This window comes from Parasteatoda tepidariorum, chromosome 1, assembly GCF_043381705.1.
Source record: "Parasteatoda tepidariorum isolate YZ-2023 chromosome 1, CAS_Ptep_4.0, whole genome shotgun sequence".
NCBI classification, from domain to species: domain Eukaryota; kingdom Metazoa; phylum Arthropoda; class Arachnida; order Araneae; family Theridiidae; genus Parasteatoda; species Parasteatoda tepidariorum.
This window is the reverse complement of record NC_092204.1, coordinates 91,670,226-91,690,098: the sequence shown is the minus strand read 5'-3', so window position 1 is coordinate 91,690,098 and position 19,873 is coordinate 91,670,226. Positions and strand designations below refer to the sequence as shown.

The following is a 19,873-nucleotide window of genomic DNA, read 5'->3' as shown; positions in this document are numbered from 1 at the left end:
ACATTCTCTATTTGAGAAAAAGAAATTGAAAAATCCGTTAAGTTTTAATGTTTTACAAAATTAAAAAAATTAACAAAAATTTTAACTATGCGATGTGGAGCAACACCTCCTAGAAGTAGAAAGGCCTCAGCACGGATCAATTTAGTAGTCCGATGTGACGAAATTAACTGCGCAGTAGACGAAAAATAAGAGAGATGTCATTACGTTAGGGGTACTAAGCTGCGCAGTGGTTGAAAATACAAAATATGTCATTACGTTTGGACTACTAAGGGATATTTATGGTAACCCGTGCTGAGGCCTGTTCTTTCTAGGAGGTGTTGTGTGGAGTCGTAAAATGGTATGGTATTAGAAAAAAGAAATGGCATTTGAATTATTATTATTAACGGTATTAGAAAAAAGAAATGAAAAAAAAAATCCGTTAAGTTTTAATGTTTTTCAAAGTTACAAAAAAAAAAAAAAAAAAAAAAAAAAAAAAAAAAAAAAAAAAAAAAAAANAAAAAAAAAAAAAAAAAAAAAAAAAACATCAAAGTTTTAAACTATGCGATGTGGATTCGCAAAATGATATTTTCGTAATGGGTGGTGATTTAATCATTGGATTTTCACCAACTAAGTTAGCATCGTAATGGTTCGATGGGGACAACTAAAATGGGCTTTAATTTAGTATATGCGATATTTTAAGTTGTAAGTTACAAAAAATCAATAAATTGCAAGTTAAGCTAAATTTTAAAAATTTTTCTTTTAAATTTTTTTTTTTTTATGAAATTTAACGTAAGGAGAAATCAGCTTCAATTATTTATTTTTTAAATTTCTGCCGTCACTGATTAAATACGTAGTAATTTAAAATCAAAGAAGTTTTTTCCGATATTTTTAAATAAGACGTATACTTAAGTAAAACTTAAAGGGAAAAAAAAGGGAGCAAAATTAGGATTCTTAGATGTATTAAATTAAAATTTTAATAATGGATATTCCCTGAGGATTGCGGATACCTATCTTTTTCGCTGTCAATAATTATGGTGCGGTTTCCGATAGCAATTATCCTTCAAAAGTATCAAAAGTCTTCATTCAATTAGAGTGAAACAAATCCCGTGTGACATTTGAGAATTTTTTTAAATTAGGTAATATAATATTTGCTCGCTTTCAGATTTTTTCTAAAATCTAAAAAACATTCATTTTATTTGACTGAAAAATATTTTAATATTGATTTTTCTTTTAAAAATATTAAAAGAAAAGAGCAATAAGAGAACTAAAATTTTATTAATGCTAAAATCAAATATAGTTAAAATTTAATAATGCTGTCAAAAAAGTTAATACAAATTTGTAATTTCCTCATAATTGTAGAAATAAGTGATAAAATGTTAAACTGTTGTTATGGATCGTCTACTTCAGGTCTTATTAAATTTTCTAAATTTTATAAAAGATTATAAGTTCATCCATCGCCTTGACGGCTGTAGAAATGCTGTTAATAATTTTAAATAACTATCAATTTTTATAAGATGAACGAACTTAATTGATATATTGTTTTTGATGGATTGATTTAATTAACTAACGCATAATTGAGCTAGATCGTCAGAGTTGCAGTAAAAGACGCCTGCTTCCTTCCTCAACCATGTCCACTCTCTCATATAAATGTTATTTTATTTTATAACCGTCCCAATTTCTTGGGTTTACGGCTAATAATGTTCAACTCCGTAGCCTTGTAATTCTGAACCTAATCCAGAAGACAAGGTAACTCCTGGATCAAGTATTGGGAGACATTTGCCATCGTGGAGGACTTTTTGATGGAACTAACTCACATTTGCGTTACATGGAGAGAAAAACCACGAAAACCTCTCATGCTTAACTAGACAGCAACGGGACTCTAACCCACGATCAATCTACCACTGAGAATATATTTACGTCAGCATTGCGGTCAGAGCAAGCCGGATGCGAAATTCTTATCGACCAGCCATCGCTGGGATTCGAACAAGGTTCGCCTCATTGGAAGGCGAATGCGCTACTCCCTGAGCCATCATGGTTCGCTTCCATATGAATGGCGCATGCGTATTGTGTGTTTCCATTAGTTTGCCATATGCCTATGGTATTTCCCCTTAGTCATACTATAAGACTATGGTGTCCTGCCATATATCTTAAAAATTTCTAAGGTTACATAGACTTACGACATTCTGCCGTATGAATGCCATACAAATTTCTATAATAACCAGGTTTTGGTGTTTTGTCATATAAATTTCGACGGTTACCATAGGCTTATGGTATCTTGCCATATGAGTGCCATATAAGTCACAATGGTGACTACATTCTTATGGTGTCTTGCCAGATAAATTTTGATAGAAACCATACTTTTATGATGTTTTCCCATATATATTTTTATGATTGCAATAGACTTATAGTGTCTTGCTATAAGGATGCCATCCAAATTTCTGTGGTAACCATATTCTTATGGTATTTTGTCATATTAATTTCTATGCTTACCATAGACTTTTGATATCTTGCCGTATAAACTTCTATGGTTATCATAGGCTACCATGAGTGTGCATATGGTAAAATTTCCTAGGGGAAAAAAAAATTCGAATTTTGTAACTAATTTTTCCTGTAATGATTTTTGATCATCTTGCTACCCAGCTTCCAATATATTGGATAACAATTGGTACAATTTTATCACTTAAAATTTTTTTACAGTTTGTATTCCGCTAAAAAGCTATCATTATGTAAAAATGTAATTAGGTTTACCCTCGATATTTGGAAGTTTTAAATACAATCAAAAATTGTTCGAAAGATAAGAAGTTCCATTTAAGGAAGCTTTCAGCCAATTTTATGAAAACAAAATACTTATTATCGGGGTCTAGTCGATTTCATTTCATATCCAAAACGTGAAATGTTCAATAATATGCAAATATTACAAATTTGAACTTATCATTATTTTATTTATTAAAAATAACCTAAAAAGATTAAGTTTAATCAATTGAACTTCTTTTAAAAGAAGTTTACTCACATTTTACTTTTTAAGCTGCTGGTTCTGAAATTAAAATCGTAGTTTTTACCATTATTTAAGATCACAGAAGGTTATAAAAAATAATTTCTAAGCTAAATTTTTAGCAAAATGTACTACACGTTTTAATGAAGTTTTACATATTTACAGGATATAGCTAATTTCGTCTATAATTTTTTAAAATTTATTTTTAAGAGATTTTTATTTTAGCTGAATTTTCAACTTTTTTTAAAATTTTTATCCATCATATTTTGTATGGTATGTTTTCATTAATCACATATATTTTTTAAAAATTCACATATGAGTTTCTGCGTTTTTAAAAATTATATTTTAGCTTTTGATTTCGAAAATAAATATTTTCATTGAAAAACCTATTTTATGTGAAAAAGATATTTATCTTGACTTTGATCTTTTATTGAAAGGTATTTATATTACTTCTTTCCTTTATTTATTTATTTTACAAAAATAAAATAAAATTTGAAAAAAGGTGCATGAAAAGATTTCAAGATAATCTTTTTCATAATCTATTCCCATTGTTTCCTGAACATTTATTGTTGATAAAGATGTACTTTTTTGTTTATTGGAAGGAACAATCTAAATAATAAAGGTGAAAAGTTAAAAAAAAAAAAAAAAACTTTTGTTTATCCTCATTTTGATGAATCTATTCTCAAATCTATTCCCATTGTTTCCTGAACATTTATTGTTGATAAAGATGTACTTTTTTGTTTATTAGAAAGAACAATCTGTATAATAAAGGTGAAAAGTTAAAAAACAAAAACTTTTATTTGTCCTCATTTTGGCAAGAAAAAGAAAAAAAAAACTCATATACTCTTTAACATATACTCGTGTAAAATCGTGTTTGCTTTTTTCATATACAATGTTATATATATTTGATGGGAAAAAGAATTGAAAAGGCTTGTTAATTCCTGATGGTATATCCTAAAAAATAACGGACGATGTTAAGATTTCACGGTATTAAGGAAATTCTCGCTCTTTATTTGCAATATAAATTTATAGAGAACAAGTCTTTAATTTATTCTTTTATTAGAAGGAAAATATCTCGTTATTTTCAAAAAAATTTAAAATATTTTTTATTATAATTAAGAATTTTTGGCACTTTCCCATTATGCCGGCACATATTTCGCCAAGCAGACTTTATGGCGAGTTTGCGCCCGCACACAGTCGCCGAATTAAACCACACGAAGCAGATTTTATTGGTCACACAATAAATAATAATAATAAATAATAATAATGAATAATAATAATAATAATGTTCATAAATGGTTCAAATTTTTATTTTGGTGGCATAAACATTTTAATATAGCTTAAAATTTTTTCAAATGGGTCTTCCGTTTGCTTTCTCCACATGAATTCTGCAAGATAACTTTCGAGATGATGGCGTGACGTTCTTGTTTAGTGCTGCCCCACAGTCTCTCTATTTTTTGAGTGTGCGTTCCAGTTTCCGGATCTACAAAGTGGTACTTATGGTTAACTTTAAAATGTTCGAAACTTTCATCTTCCAGCTTACAACTGCTATATGATTTCCATGAATCGGAATATATTATCGTTTCTTTTTTGATATTTTCCTTAATTGCCTTCAATAAAGTGTTCATGGATCGATTTGGCACCTCCAAAAAGAAACATTCGTTCGTTTCCTGGCAAACTCCACCGAAGATCCATTGCTGAGGTAGGATTCGTCCCGCATTGTTTTTTCTCTTCGTAAACAAACTTTCGTCCACTTCGACAATCATGCCAGATCATCCTATTTTCCGTTGTTCACGTTTCAGCAAAGAATTCACACAAACCTCACGCATGTAGTTATTCCAGTTTACAACTGTTCCATGATTGATTTCCAACTGCTTTTCACACCATTTAATTGAAGTTAATTCTTCGCTCCAACAATACGTAAACCTCACATTTCAAAAAGCTCAATTTCAATGATTGAAACCATGTGCCTTTACGAACACTTCTTCTACAGCGACAAGATGAAAGGTTGCATCGCCATTGAATTTCATCCCCGATATATAACTTCATTTCATGATTCTTATCGCAAGCTACGATTTCAGGCAAAACCCCTTTCTCTTGAAAGAATCTGACCTCTTCTTCCTCTGTTTTGGGCAAATCCCAAATTTTCATTGCTTTTTGCTAATTTTTCGTATTAAGAAAGAGACGTGACTGATGGGAAAAAAATGGCCGCGATTTGTTTTGAAAATATGGAGGCAAAAGGTTACCACAAGCGATTTTCCGTTTGGCGTTCGTTACATCATTATTGGCGACTTTATCGCCTGCGCCGATATAACGGAAAAGTACCGAATTTTTTTATTATAGTTTGTATTTTTTGTGCGGTCGAACACGACGCTGCTTGTCTGGACGACAACCCGTAAATGACGAAAAAAGAAGCAGTTTTTAAAAACCATAACAGTCACAATTAGGACTGGGCGATGTAAGAAATTTTATATCGTGATGCTTCGTCTGTTAGACATCGCGATTTAGCATATGTTCAAAAATTATCTTTCTGAAGTCTTTAAATTTATCAAAAATAAATAAAAGGAATAAATCTATTACAAAACAAAATGTATTAGGTAAAAACAAACCCAAGCTTATTTTTTTTAAAAATAAGCTTGGCTAATTTTAATTAAAGCTAATTTTTTTTAAAAATTAAAAATGACTTGATTATTGGTTTAAAAATAATAATGAAACTAACAAAATATTTTGCATACGTGTATTAAAAATTAAAAGGAAAAAAAAAACGAAAGTAAAAAAACAAGCTAAAGAAATTTTTACTTTAGTAAAACATTTTTTAAATTATTTGTTGAAAAAAATCGTCCTTTTGAAGCGTTGTTAGACCTTGTTTAATTTATTTATCTAAATTAATAAAGTTGCATTAAATGATGCTCTAATTCTATATTTAATGAATGTAAAAATAAATTAAAGTTTTTATTTATTTATTATTATTATAATTTTTTTTGAAACTAAAATCGACTAAGGATTTACTTGTTTAAAAATGATACTGTCTGTCTAACAAATTATGAAACAAACAAGTATTGAAAGAATTAAGAAAAATTAAAAAAAAAAAAAACTTTTAAGTACTATTGTTAAATTATTAAAAAGCGTCGAAACATTGCTTAACTTTTTATTCAATTAAAAAAAAATACTTGTTTTAACTAATAGCCAAATTTTTTTATAATTAAAAACGACTGAAGATTTATTTGTTTAAAAATAAACAAATTCTATTAAATTATTATACTCAAGTGCATTAAATAAATTTAAAAAAAAAACTATCTTTTTATAACAAAGTTAAATACAAAATATCCCTATTAAATTGTATAGCTTAAAATGAAAAACAATAATTTAAAAAAAACAATGAAGAATCTTTTTTTTTATTGATATTTTCTTTTTATTAATAGATTGATTTCAGAAGGAAAATTTAAGATAAAAAAGAAGAAAAAGTGACGAAATAATGCACAATGAAACGATTGCTAACTAGCAAAAGTCTCACTGAAAATAATTTGCAAGAAACGTTAAATCCCGACGAAATAAAGTGGACAGCGATCACAAAATAACGTAAGTCCAGCTGAAAATAATCTTCAAGTAAACTTTCTAAGACAAGAATGGCGCATAAAGAAACTACGCATAGCGTTCTATTTCACCGCTGATCCTCACACGAAACCGGGAGTTCTGATTCAATTCGCTTTTCGTTATTCAACATAGCGAAACTAATATCATCTTCGTAGCTAGACGCTATCAACAGCTCCGCAGTTAGTCGAAATCAAAATCGTCTCCGTCTACGCTGACGACGGCTTAAATCAGATTTCTGATGCATCGCCTAAAACGAGAGTCAATCTCGGCAGCTTAAATCAAATTTCTGATGCATCGAAAATGAAAGTCACTCTCGGCAGCTTAAATCAGATTTCTGATGCATCGCCTAAAACGAAAGTCATTATATCTAAAACTAAACTCAGTGGCGCGACAGCTCATAGAGGGCCAAGGCCTACTGTGCCCATTTCAGTTTTCTTGACCTTGGGCTCTGGGGTGCCGGAGCAGATGTTCTGGTTAGGTGGTCAACCGAACGCAAAACCCCCTGTGCTTAGTTCCCAAGCATGCTTGGTAGTCATTTATCGATCCACTGAAGGGATGAATGGCTGAGTCAACCTTGCCCGGCTCGAGGATCGAACCCAGGAACTCAATACGGGAGCGCGAAGCGCTCCTGGAATATGTGGCACAGGAGCGCGAAGCGCTACCACGTAACCACCGGGCGTCAAGTCATTATATCGGCTTACCGATATATGCATTAAATCGATATTTCACGATGCATCGATTTATAGCCCAGTCCTAGTCACAATTTACAACAAAAATTATTAGTAACTGAAGGGAACATATTTTCCCCATTACATACTTCCCTTTTTTTGTTGGTAACTCGCATTTTCTTGTTTATAAACTGTTTATTTTTATTTTCATTCACGTCCTATTCAGAAGTTATTTTGTTTTCAAGTACGTAATTACATCATCTACCGTTATCTTAATACTTTAATACCGTCTCGAATACTTTAATACCATTTTTTTACTGTTATTATATCTTAATTTTAATTAGGTAATGCTACATCCTTTTACTGTTGTAAGACAAAATAAACATTGAAAGACGCTTCAAAATCTTTAAAAAAAATTTTTTTTTCTTAATTTAAAACAAATTTATCTAAAAATGGAGTGTAAATAATGAAAAAAAGTTTGCTAGAAAATAAATTTATTTTCCTCATTTTCTAAATTAAAATCTGAATACTAACGTAAAAGGAAGTTAAGATTTTCTAAAAAGCTCTTAAAAATATTTGAATGTCTTCAAAATCTTCGTACTCGCTATTTGTTTACTTCTAGAGCCTTTTAAATTTTGGTAAACATGCAACTAGAAAAAGAAAAAAAGTTTTTTAAATACTGTCAGCCTCTTAAAGCATTGATTGTATCGAATGCATTCGTGATGAGCTTTAAAGAATATTTATTTGCATATATATGACGTATTTTTTTTAAAGAAAAGAATGCTTTGAATCAAATGAAGATTACTATCTTCATTTTTGTGCAGATATTAAAATTTATTGTGCAAATATTAAAAGATATTAAAATTTATTCCAGGATTCTAAGAGGAAGTAATATTTTATTATTAGTTTCAAAATTTTATTTTTCAGTAAATAGTGTCAGCATGATATAAAAGCAGACATGCTACATGGTCAGAAAAATCGCTAAGGAAAAAAAATTTTTTTTCAAATATACAGGTTTGAGTTTTGTGAAAATTTAATATAATCCAGTAAGAAATTTTAATGATATGATTGATGTGTACAAAAGTATTCAAAAAATTGATTTAATAATTTTTTTTTGACATCACAGCTAATTTAGTAAGTCATGAGAGCTACGAATCTTAGTTTTTTTCTTGCAATACAAAGTTACAATAAATATGTTTACAATCAACTCTCTTGCAATTGGGTATTTGCAACTCGAAAAAATGCGAAGCGGTTATGCTTAATAATATGATTTAAAACAGATTTAATAGGACGTAAGCGACGTCACGAGTGTGCGTCGAACCTGATTGGCTTCAGATTCGACAAAAACCACGATTTACATACGATGACGTTGCTTGTAGGCATCCAATTACAAAAGTAAAACAAGATATGAAATGAAAACGATAAAAAAAGTCAATATCAAAATGCTTGTTTAAATGAACGGCTAGCAAAATAAATAAATAAAGGAATCGACGGCATTTTTTTGGGAAGCTTGTAATATTTGGAACAGTATATTTATTCTATATCACATTGAAAATTTAAATGAAGTTGTCTTGTGATATTTAAGGATAGAAAAAATTTTGCTTGTTCAAACTGAGAAAAAGAACACAAGACCATTCTATAAATAGCTTTTTGAAATCGTTTTCTATTATTCAATTTTTAACTATTCTTTTTGATAAAACATACGCTAAGACACCATTTTGTTAAATATAAATACTGTAATAAATTGCAGCTTGTACAAAATTTGAAAGCTCAATTTAACATATCTTTTAAAAATTTTAATGCACTTTCATTTACCTTAACTTAAAGAGGGGAAAAAAACCTATCTATATTCAACATACTTCTGGAAAACTTCTTAATACATATTTTGATCACTGCTTCTAAAGAATATTTTATTTAATTCCACAACAACATTTTTAAATAAGAAGAACACAATATTTGAGTAATTTTTTTTATTAATGGATAGTTTTTCAAAATCGATTTTTAATTTTCAATTTCTAACTTTTCTTGTTGTGGAAAGGCACATTAAAAGACACCATTTTGCTACATAAATCCACTCTCATCAATTTAGGTTGCGCAAAATTTGAAAGTTCAATTTAACAGATTTCTTTTTGAAATTTGAGCGTATTTTCATATATTTAAACCTTAAGAATGAAAAATTAAAAACAAAACCCAACTATATTTAACATAAAGTCGAAAACTTTCTTTAACGATTCTTTCATACATATTTTGATCCCTGCTTGCAAATGTTTATGGAAATAAATATTACAAGGACAACCGTAATTGCACTCGGTTTTAAGTGTTTAAAATTTGACCCTATGAGTAAGGGGCGAGATTCAATAGAAGAGGATTCTATTTGCTCTATCATTAATTTCATTCAATTGCTTCATTGTTTTCCAGAGCACGAAACTCTCAACATATCAGAAGCATCGATCATTTCTTTCAGGTATGAAAACATTTTCTATTAATAAATGTTTCTTTCGTTATTTTCTAACTCGTGTGAAATTTATTGCTAACACATACGATTAATATAAATGCCATGTTGAACAATGTCATTTCGGCAGTTTTTTGTCATTTACCAAATATGTTAGATTTCTTTACCTCATCACTGTATTTATTCATTGTTACGTTGCTCAAATATTACCTTTTTTGTGCGTGGTTTGTTTTTGTTCGGTGTGATTTTATATAACACCGGGGACTTAAAACCCCTTATTCAGTGCGGAAAAAAAAGATACACTTTAATAATTTTTGCTTTAATCAAAATAATGTACTCTATCATGTACAGTGCTCAAAATACAAAACGAACCACTCTGAATAACTTTTGATCTAATGATCCGATTTTCACGTTCTAGGACTCATTCCTAATGGTTCAAAGGGGTGACCTCAAACATGCTAATTAATAAGTGTAAATGATATTTGAAGTTAGGAAATTAGACAGAAAACCATAGTTTCTTTAGCTTCAGATTTCTGACCTCCCAAAATATAGGGAGTAGCATCAATCTGGAAAATATGATCTCCTTATTTTGTCCAGGAGAACGATCCAAAGTTTGGACCCCTTAATGTTAATTTTAATTTTTGAGTATTTCGCCATACCTCGAGAATTTTTCAAGCAAATTGAAAACTGTTTTCACACTACTATAAAATGCGTTTTTCTAAAGAGGATTCCATGGAAACTATAACTTTAAGTAAATATTTTTCTTAAAATTTTATTTAATAATGCAGTGAATTCGCGATAACTCGAATCTGATAGGACTGACGAAAAACTTCGACATATCGGAAGTTCGACTTACTGTCAGTTTCGGTTTTGGACTTTCAAAATATTGTCGGATTATTTAATTAATGCTTATTAATTACAAATCTTCTAAATGCTTACAATATTTAAGATCATTTTTCTGACAAGCCATTTACGATAAGACTGTTTGAAGCACTTTATGATACCCTGGTCCATCGGCTGCAACTTTGCTGTTGTGTTTGGCGGGAGAAACTGCAAGTTTACTGCTTTCAAATTAGGTAGATCACTATGCGCTGTGCATTTATCCATAAAGAGTATCACTTTTCTTTTTTTAGCGAAGAATTTCCGATCCAATTTTCTTACATAGTCTTCAAATAAAACTGATGTCATCCAAAACTTTTTGTTAGACTTGTAATCCAAAGGATACGTTTTTACATTCTTGAAACATCGGGGATTTCGGTATTTTCCGATAACAAGTAAGGGCAATTTCTCTGTCCCAGACGCATTTCCTCCAACTAGGACAGTCAAACGTTCCTTGCTCATTTTACCCCCTGAGCAGTTTTCATCCTTAAACATCATAGTCTTATTTGGAAGACATTTAAAAAATAAACCCATTTCATCAATATTGAAAACATCATTTTAACTGTATCCTTGAAGTAAATTTGGTAACGTTTCATTTAATCACTGTTCACATACTTCAAGAGGGACAGCTTTAGCTTCTCCATGAAGAATGCGAAAGACATTGTGCGTGTTTTGCAAAGGAAGGGGCAAGATATCAGCTCCTGGTTTTTTTTTCTTGCTTTAAAAGATCAAAAAAAAAAAAAATCGAGTTAAAGGAAAAATGAGAGGCAGTCGCAATCTGAAAAATAAAATATAATCGAATAATTTTTTTTTTTGTGCTCTGCAAATAATAAAGTAGTTTTGGCAGGAAAATCGTTTATCTTGAGTCATTAACACTTAGAATTTTTTTATTATTAAAAAAAAAAAATGAAAATTTAGAATCATGTAAAAGTTTTAAGAAAATGTGAGAGCCAAATTCCTGAATATTTAAACTGAAGGGAGCATGTTTTTCTTTTCGAAAAAGTAGGGGATGGTAACTCGATCACTTATTTCTTAGAATTTATTTTTGAAGATACAAGAAATTCAACTCCAAAAAAAATATTGATAACATAAATATTTTTATTTCTATGTAAAATGTTGCCCCCTCCCCCCAAAAAAAGAAGAAAAATTTGATCGATAACACTATGAAGCATCCACTTATTTAAGCGCAAGGGTAATACAAATTTCTTTCTTATAAAAGTACTCATTGCATCAATACAAAAAGGTACATATTGTGCAGCATAATATTCCGGATCAAATTACCGCAAAAATTACTGGCACTCAAGATATTGGTACTTTTTACAGTGAAATCCATTGCTACCGAAACATGTAGAGCAGTGTTTCCCAAAGTGTGGTACGCGTACCTCCGGGGGTACGTGAACAGTTTAGCGGGGGTACGCGTTCTTATGCGAAATATCTTACAACAAACGAAACTCTTAAAACTTTTTATTTAAAAACAAAGCTAGCCATGAAAATTTACGATTACGTATTTTTCTATTGGCTATTTTTTTCAGAACTAACAGTTAATAATTAGTGGTGTCAATAGCCAGTTGTGATTTTTAACTTTTGTGCAATTTTTTTACAGTAAAAAATACATTAATTTTTTAATTAGTGGTACACAGCGTTACAAAAATTTAGAAAGGGTACACAGAATTCATAAGTTCGGGAAACACTGATGTAGAGGAAGAAAAGATCTGATATACCGCAATTTTTACAGTAATAATTTCCGTAAAATCACTGAAGCACTGCAATTACATAAATATTACTGTAAAAATTAGGATATAATATTATACAGTAAAAATAGATTTCGCGGCTGATGCAACCGAAGTTGCGGTACTTTATATCGTAATTCGATCTGGAATTTTTTACAGTATAGGTTGGGAATAGGTTAAGTTTGTAAAAGATTTATTCGGATTAATTGGATGTTAGTATTTCATCGGTTTCTCACACATTGTGTTTTTATTATCATCAAAATTTTGAAATAATATTTACTCAAGTCTTTGGAGGAAATTTGATAGCATTGTGCCGACAGCTTCGTTGGGCCATCTCCATTATTTCATATTTATTGATAGCAGGTGATCCATTTTAACTGTTGCCCATTTTGTTATAATCGAATTCCTGGGCACATTATACACCTACTTTTATTTGCCATTAGTGATCCGCTCTGAGCAATACCTCCTATAACAGAGAAGGCCTCAGCACGTGTTACCATAAACAAGAAATTAGATCGTTTAGTAGTTCAAACGTAATGATATTCTGCGTATTTTTCCTTGCTGCGCAGCTTAGTAGCCCGAACTTAGTGACATCTTTCAAATTTTTCCTCCACTGCGCAGTTTATGTTCGTTACGTCTCACTACTAAATTAAACCATGCTGTGATCTTCTCTCTTCTAGAGGGTGTTGATCAGAGTATTTACAATTAACTGGTGGACCATTTATATAAATTATATAGAAACTATTTTCTTGTGAAGTTATCGAGTTGTACAATAAAATGCCGTTATCTGATTTATTGAAATTAAAACAAAGGCAGTTAAATCTCAAATTCTAACTCATTCCTTCTAATTGAATATTGACGCATTTTCTGCGGTCTGTATGTATTTTTAATCAACATTTAATACTTACGAAACAGTCTCATAATAGCATCAATATTTTATTCACTTTTATTAATGTGATACCGTATTTAAATTAAAAGCTATCAACACATTCATAAAAACATTCTGGCCATATAAAGGTGACGAGTCAATGGGTTAATGACACTTATATTGCCCTCCGATATTTAGGTACTCGACATTTCATAAATGTAACGTTTATTTTTAGACAAGTGTTAAACAGAGAATATACTATAAAATTTGACGGTGTGGAGGATCATTTTGTTGAAGTATTAATAGCAAATTTTACCCATAACTGTCAGTTTAACCTTGAAAAGTTTTTTTAATTTTCTTCTCTATATAGCGTGAATGCTGGTGAGTATTACTCAAAATATTTTGCAGGAGGTCGAATCAATATTGACTCTTCTTATCATCAAATTTGGATTCACGTTATAGGCTTGAGTGAGTCGTGGTGGCTCAGGGAATAGAGCGCTCGCCTTCCAATGAGGTGAACTGATATCGAAACTTGCAATGGCTGGTCGATGCGAATTCCGCACCTGGCTCACACTGACCACAGTGCTAACGTAAAATATTCTCAGTGGTAGATGGATCATGTGTTAGAGTCCCCTTGCCGTCAGGCAAGCCGTGGGAGGTTTTCCTCTACATCTAACGCAAATGCGGGTTAGTTCCAACAAAAAAAGTCCTCCACGAAGGCAAATTTCTCTCAATACTCAGTCCAGGAGTTCTATTGTCTTCTGGATTGGGTTCAAAATTACAAGACTACGGAATTGAACATCAGTAGTTGTAAGCCCGAAATTAGGGATGCTGTTCAACGACGGTTATAAACTAAAATATGATTGAGGAGTTGAACTTCAAGGGCCGAAATATGAAATAACGAAGATCATAAAAAAAATTAAGTGTAATAACATAAATTAAAAATAAAAAATAAATAAAATTAAAATAAAATAAAACATAAATAAATAAAATACAATGAAAGAAAACAAAGTAATATAAATAAATGAAAATGAGATCTGAGTTATTAAAAGATTTTTTCCTTCATTTTTTGGGTTTTTAGATGTTAAGAAAACAGCAAATTGACAATATATTTTTTTTTGCTCAATTAATAGTAACATATTTATCATTTTTATATACGTCCGAATAAATTTTTATCAGCGGTATTTTATATTTAAAAGAAAAAAAAACTTTTAATCCAAAAAAATCGTAAAAAATCATCACTTATACAGACAACTAAAATAAATCTTTTTAGACTCGCAAATAGTTTACACACAATTATTATATAATCACGGTTCCATACTAATCATCACGAACGTTAAAAAGTCTACCAATTATCTTAAAAATTCCCTAATTTTTATTTTATAGAGTTTCCGAATGTGATAATAATCTGATTATTAACATGAAACGTGCAAAAATCAACTAACTGTGAAGAAAATCCGACTCTTTATTTTCCTTATCTTTCATAATAATCAAAGAAAAAGAACTATTTACACATGTTCAGCCCGATAGCCAATTTAAACTAGATAGCATATAATGCTTTTTTTTTTCTTATTTTATTGCTGCTCTCTTCAAGTTCTTATTTTTCAATGATTAAGAGCGAAATTAATGAATATCTGTTGCTGGTTGAAGGTTTTGAAATACAAGAAATGAAATTTCATGCATCGGTTAATAAGTGGAAGACGATGCTTTGAATTGGCTGATTAGAGTGGGATTTGGCGTATTTCTTATTATACTTTTTGAAGAAGATTGCAGTACTACAGAAAAATTGATTTTGCGTTTTGTATTCTAAATAATTTCTTATTAAATTAGAGAAAGAAATGTTATTTCCATTTAGAGATGAATTTTATGCACTTTTCTTCAATAAATTGCACTAATGAAATATATATACTCTACAGGTTTTAGAACTTGTAATAAAGATTTGTAGTTAGTTATAATATTTATGTTTGTAACAACATATTTAAATTAGTAATTATATTTATAATTAGTTTATAATGTTAAGTTTATAATGTTATTTATTAGATGTAAAGTTCCGTTCATATATAAGATATTAAATAAATTTATAGCTCGTTTGTATAGGTAAGTAATAAATTTATAATCCCTTGAGTGTTTAATTAACAAGTTTATAATTTAGTTCATATTTAAGTTATTCACCAAATTTTTAATACGATCATAGTTATGTTAATAAACCAATTTATAGTTCATTCTTATGTTAATAATAAAATTTTAAGTCCGTTCTTAAGTATTTTAAAAAAATGCATAGTCCATTCATATTTTAATAACTAACTTTATAATTCATCGAAAGTTAAGTTAGTAAGGCAATTTATAATACTGTTTTTGTTTAAATTGATGATATTAATAGGCCGTTGAAAATTAGATTTGTAAAAAAATTTATTATTTTGATTATACTCAAGTTGGTAACAGAACTTATATTTCTGTTAACAATAAAATTCATAGTCATTGGCAGCTAAGTTAGTTAACGAATCTATGATTCTGTTCAGATTTAAGTTAGTTATTTGAATTTAAAATTCTTTGTTCATACGAGGGTTGCTATTTATATTTCCGGCCTAATAATGAAAAAACAAATATGTAGGATCGAAATTGGTTTTATTGCTTTTCAAAATATTTTCCATGATGATCAATACACTTTTGCATGCGTTTGAATCAATTTTCAAAGCACTTTTTCCAGTCCGATTGAGGTAACTCCAAAACATGCGTTTTGAATGCATCAACCGCTTCTTTGGGGGTCGAAAATCGTTGTCCACGTAATTTATTTTTGATGTGTGGGAATAAGAAGAAGTCATTGGGTGCCAAATCAGGGCTGTACGGCGGATGACCCATCAGTTCGATCTTTCGCTCCGTCAGAAATGCCTTTGTTTGAGTCGATGTGTGAGAGCTCGCATTGTCATGATGAAGAATGATTCGCCTGTTCTTCTGCTTTTTTCGAATTTTTCCGCTGACTTCTGGCAAACAAATGGCCGTGTACCATTCAGAATTGACCGTCCTGCGTTGCTCTAACGCCACTGTTGCCACATGACCGTTAATGCCGAAGCAACAGGCAATCATTTGTTTCGATGTGCTTCTTCCTCGAACAACTTTTGTTGGTTTTGCCTCGTCTTGGAAGACCCATACAGTTGATTGCTATTTTGTTTCCGGCTCATATGCATAGATCCATGATTCGTCACCTGTGTAGATGTTATACACAGCCTTTGCTGTACCTTGAACGCATTTTTCCAACATTTCCTTGCACCAATCGACACGAGCCTTTTTTTGAGCGTTTGTCAGATTATGCGGGATCCAACGCGAACAAATTTGTTTTACGCTCAAATGTTCATGCAATATTTTATTGATGCTAGACACACTAATGTCCAAAGACGCCTATATCTCACGGTATGTCATATGACGATCTTGCTTTATCAGTTCACGCACAGCATCGATCTTTTCTGGCACAACAACGGATTTTGGACGACCTGCACGGGATTCGTCCTGGATCGAACATCGACCACGATTAAATTCGTTATACCAATTTCTTACAGAGCTGTAGGATGACGCTTTATCGCTGAATAAAGAATTAAGTTCATCGAAGCACTCTTGTCTTGACAATCCACGTCGAAAGTTATGAAAAATAATGGCACGAAAATGTTCACGATTCAATTCCATTTTTTGAAAGAGAAGAACTTTTCAATTTACTGTCAACAACACAAATGAAGCTATAATGGTAAATCGTCTGCTGAATTTATGTTTAAAAATATCAAACTTTCGATTAAAATCGTCTGCGGTCGCCTTGCAACACTTACTGTTGCCAAGGCCAAAAATATAAATAGCAACCCTCGTATTTAAGTTAGCAATCCAACGTAAAGTTTGTTCATATTTTAGTTTGTAATCGGCGTTGAACAATCGACTCGCATTTACGTTTCCGACTATCAATGTTCATTTTTGAAGCCTTGTCATTTTGAACCTGACCCAGGCGACAAGGAAACATCTGGATCACGCTCTAAGACAAACAACAAACTAGCCTTCGAGATGGACTTTTGATGGAAGTAACCCGAATTTGTGTTACATAAAGAAAAAGAAATCCACGAAAAATTTCTAAGGTTAGTCCGACTGAGAGGGGATTCTAACCCATGATCTTCCTACCGCTGGAGTATTTTACGTAAGAGATGTAATCAGTGGAAATCGATCAAAATTCGAATTAATCAGCCATCACCAGGATTCAACCGATGAAATAAGTTTAACGATTAAGATAAATTACTTTATGGCCCAAAATATTTAAAAAAAATTTAATGGTTCGACGCTGAACGCATTCGATGCTTTCATCATCATTTTACCTTGGAACTCAAACTTTTAGAAACTTTTGCGAATTCTAGTTAAAGTTACAGTGACATTTTTATGTTTCGGCTCATGATTGAATAATCGAAATTCGCCATAGCTTTATAGAACAGTGAACTGAAAAACTCAATTAATTTTACATAATGGCTTATAGGGAAAGTAATTTATAGTAGATTAATGGTAAGTTTACTGCCATGTATTACGGACAATTTATTGTTCATATTTTATACATCAAGCAAGTAAAATAAAATTTTTGTAATATCACAGTAGTTAAATATAGATAAGCACGCAAAAAAACAATTTTAAAATTACTTTAAAAAAAAGAAACTTATCGAATTTTACTGACTGCGAAATAGAGCAAAATATTTCTTTCCACCCAATGAATAATTTTTAAATACATATAAGTTTAAAAATTTTATAGATAACTGGGTGTTGCGTAAATGTTACAACAAGCTTCTCATGGAGTTAAGGCACATCATCAAGATTAAAATTGCATAGGAACCTGTTCACGGAAATGCCGTCATACATAAATAGTTGTGCTTTCCTACTGTGACCTGTTCAGAAGTACACGAAGTTCATAATAGGGAAGAGTCCCTAGCAGCGTACGATGACATTCTTGGGCATCGGTTCTCATGCAATTTTGATCCTCATGATGTGCCCTAACTCCCTTAGAAGCTTGCTGCAAGGTTTACACAACCTCCTGTTATTTAGTTTTTAAAGTAATATTTCGACAAAAAATAGACTAAAAATATTCTTTAAGAAAAACTGTAGCTTGGAGAGAGAAACGATTGCAGACTTGAAATTAGTGACACGAAAGTACACAGTATCTATTTAAAACTCTCATGGAACAGAAAAAAAATTCTTCCCCTGTGTCATCATTTCTTAAATAATTATCTGACAAGGCAACTACCGGAATTGTTACTCGCAATTCTTGCGGAATGTTTTCATACAGTTAATATAGTTCTGTTCAGAATTTCAATAGTTGTATTTAAAGAAAAAAAATCTAGATTATTTATCTTCTTTAGATTGTATTTCCTGAAATCTTTTTTTTCTCTTTCCTTAACGAAGCTGGTAAGGTCGAAAGTCATTGTAGATTTATATATAATACCAAAAACCAGAAAAAATATCGAAGCAATCTAGTTTCGGAATATTGAATAGTCTTTAACAATCAATTACGCGCATCTGAACAATTTCTAAAAATTTTTCTTTTCAGAAGCGGTTGAATTCAAATTAAAATTGATTATCTAGAACTTTTTACTTTATCTGGAAATTTAAACTTTGTACAGAATTACATGTTTTACAGACGTACATAGAATTTACTTGATTGTACAAAAACTTTTTACGCTTCAAATATTATAAGTGTAGAAAACGACAAAATGTTTCGAGTGCTTAAAAAAAGGCACTTATTCTGCAGACTCATCAGACGTTAATGAGGAAAACTAAACAAAAAAAAATTGTCATTCATGTAGAATTACAGCATATATGAGTTAATGCAACAAGCGTAAACAGATTTTTAGCATTATCGAAATTAAAAATTTGTCCTGTTTCATTCATATGAACATCATTTCGGTTAAAGACGTAAGTTTCTCTCCACTTTCCATAGCACTTGGGAATTTAAACTGTCCAGATTCGCCTCTCCCGGCTGCAGCAGTTTTTCTGTTTTATTTTTTCTAATAGTTTACTTTCGTTTCGAAATATTACACAGACAATTCTGTATTCACTAACTTTCACATACATATATATATGAAGGACTTTGACCAATACAATAATAAGCTAGATTTGCAAATTGTTCAGGAGACGTTCTCAAAAGAGTTTTAGGGCAGGAAAAAACCCCACGATTTCGATGAAGTCAATGAGATATACTTTAAATTGCGCTGTCATGAAAAAAAAATTGAATGAACTTGTAAAAACCTACCTGGAAACAATACTAATGACGAACTTGTTCTAAATTTGTCGCTTTTGGAAAAAGTTTTGACCATTTTTATACAGTGTCAGGCCTTTCGTTTGTATATTTTAAGTAAGTTAGCGTGATTTGTTAATGACATTTGAAGAAGTTTCTTCTTAAAAACTTTTCATAATACGGAAAAAAACTACAAATTTAACTTTAACTAGTTTTAAAGCTATAAAGCACGAATAAGAAAATTTCTAGAATATTATTTTACGTGGAACTTTAATATATATATAAAGTTACACGTAAAATAATATTCTTTTCATTAGTTTTTTTTATTCATGATCCAACATCATATATATATATATATATAATGAAATGTTCAAAATGAAGAATAAAACAAAGAGAAATTAAAGACATATGAAAAAAGGGGGAAATAATAAGTAATAAGTGAAAAATAACGAACAGTTTTAAAA

At 30.6% G+C, this 19,873-nt stretch overlaps 1 pseudogene; it reads left to right on the top strand.

Moving 5' to 3' along the window:
* Positions 1-9,517: 9,517 nt before the first annotated feature.
* LOC107438784 (uncharacterized) overlaps positions 9,518-19,873 on the top strand; it is a 55,650-nt pseudogene continuing 45,294 nt past the window's right edge.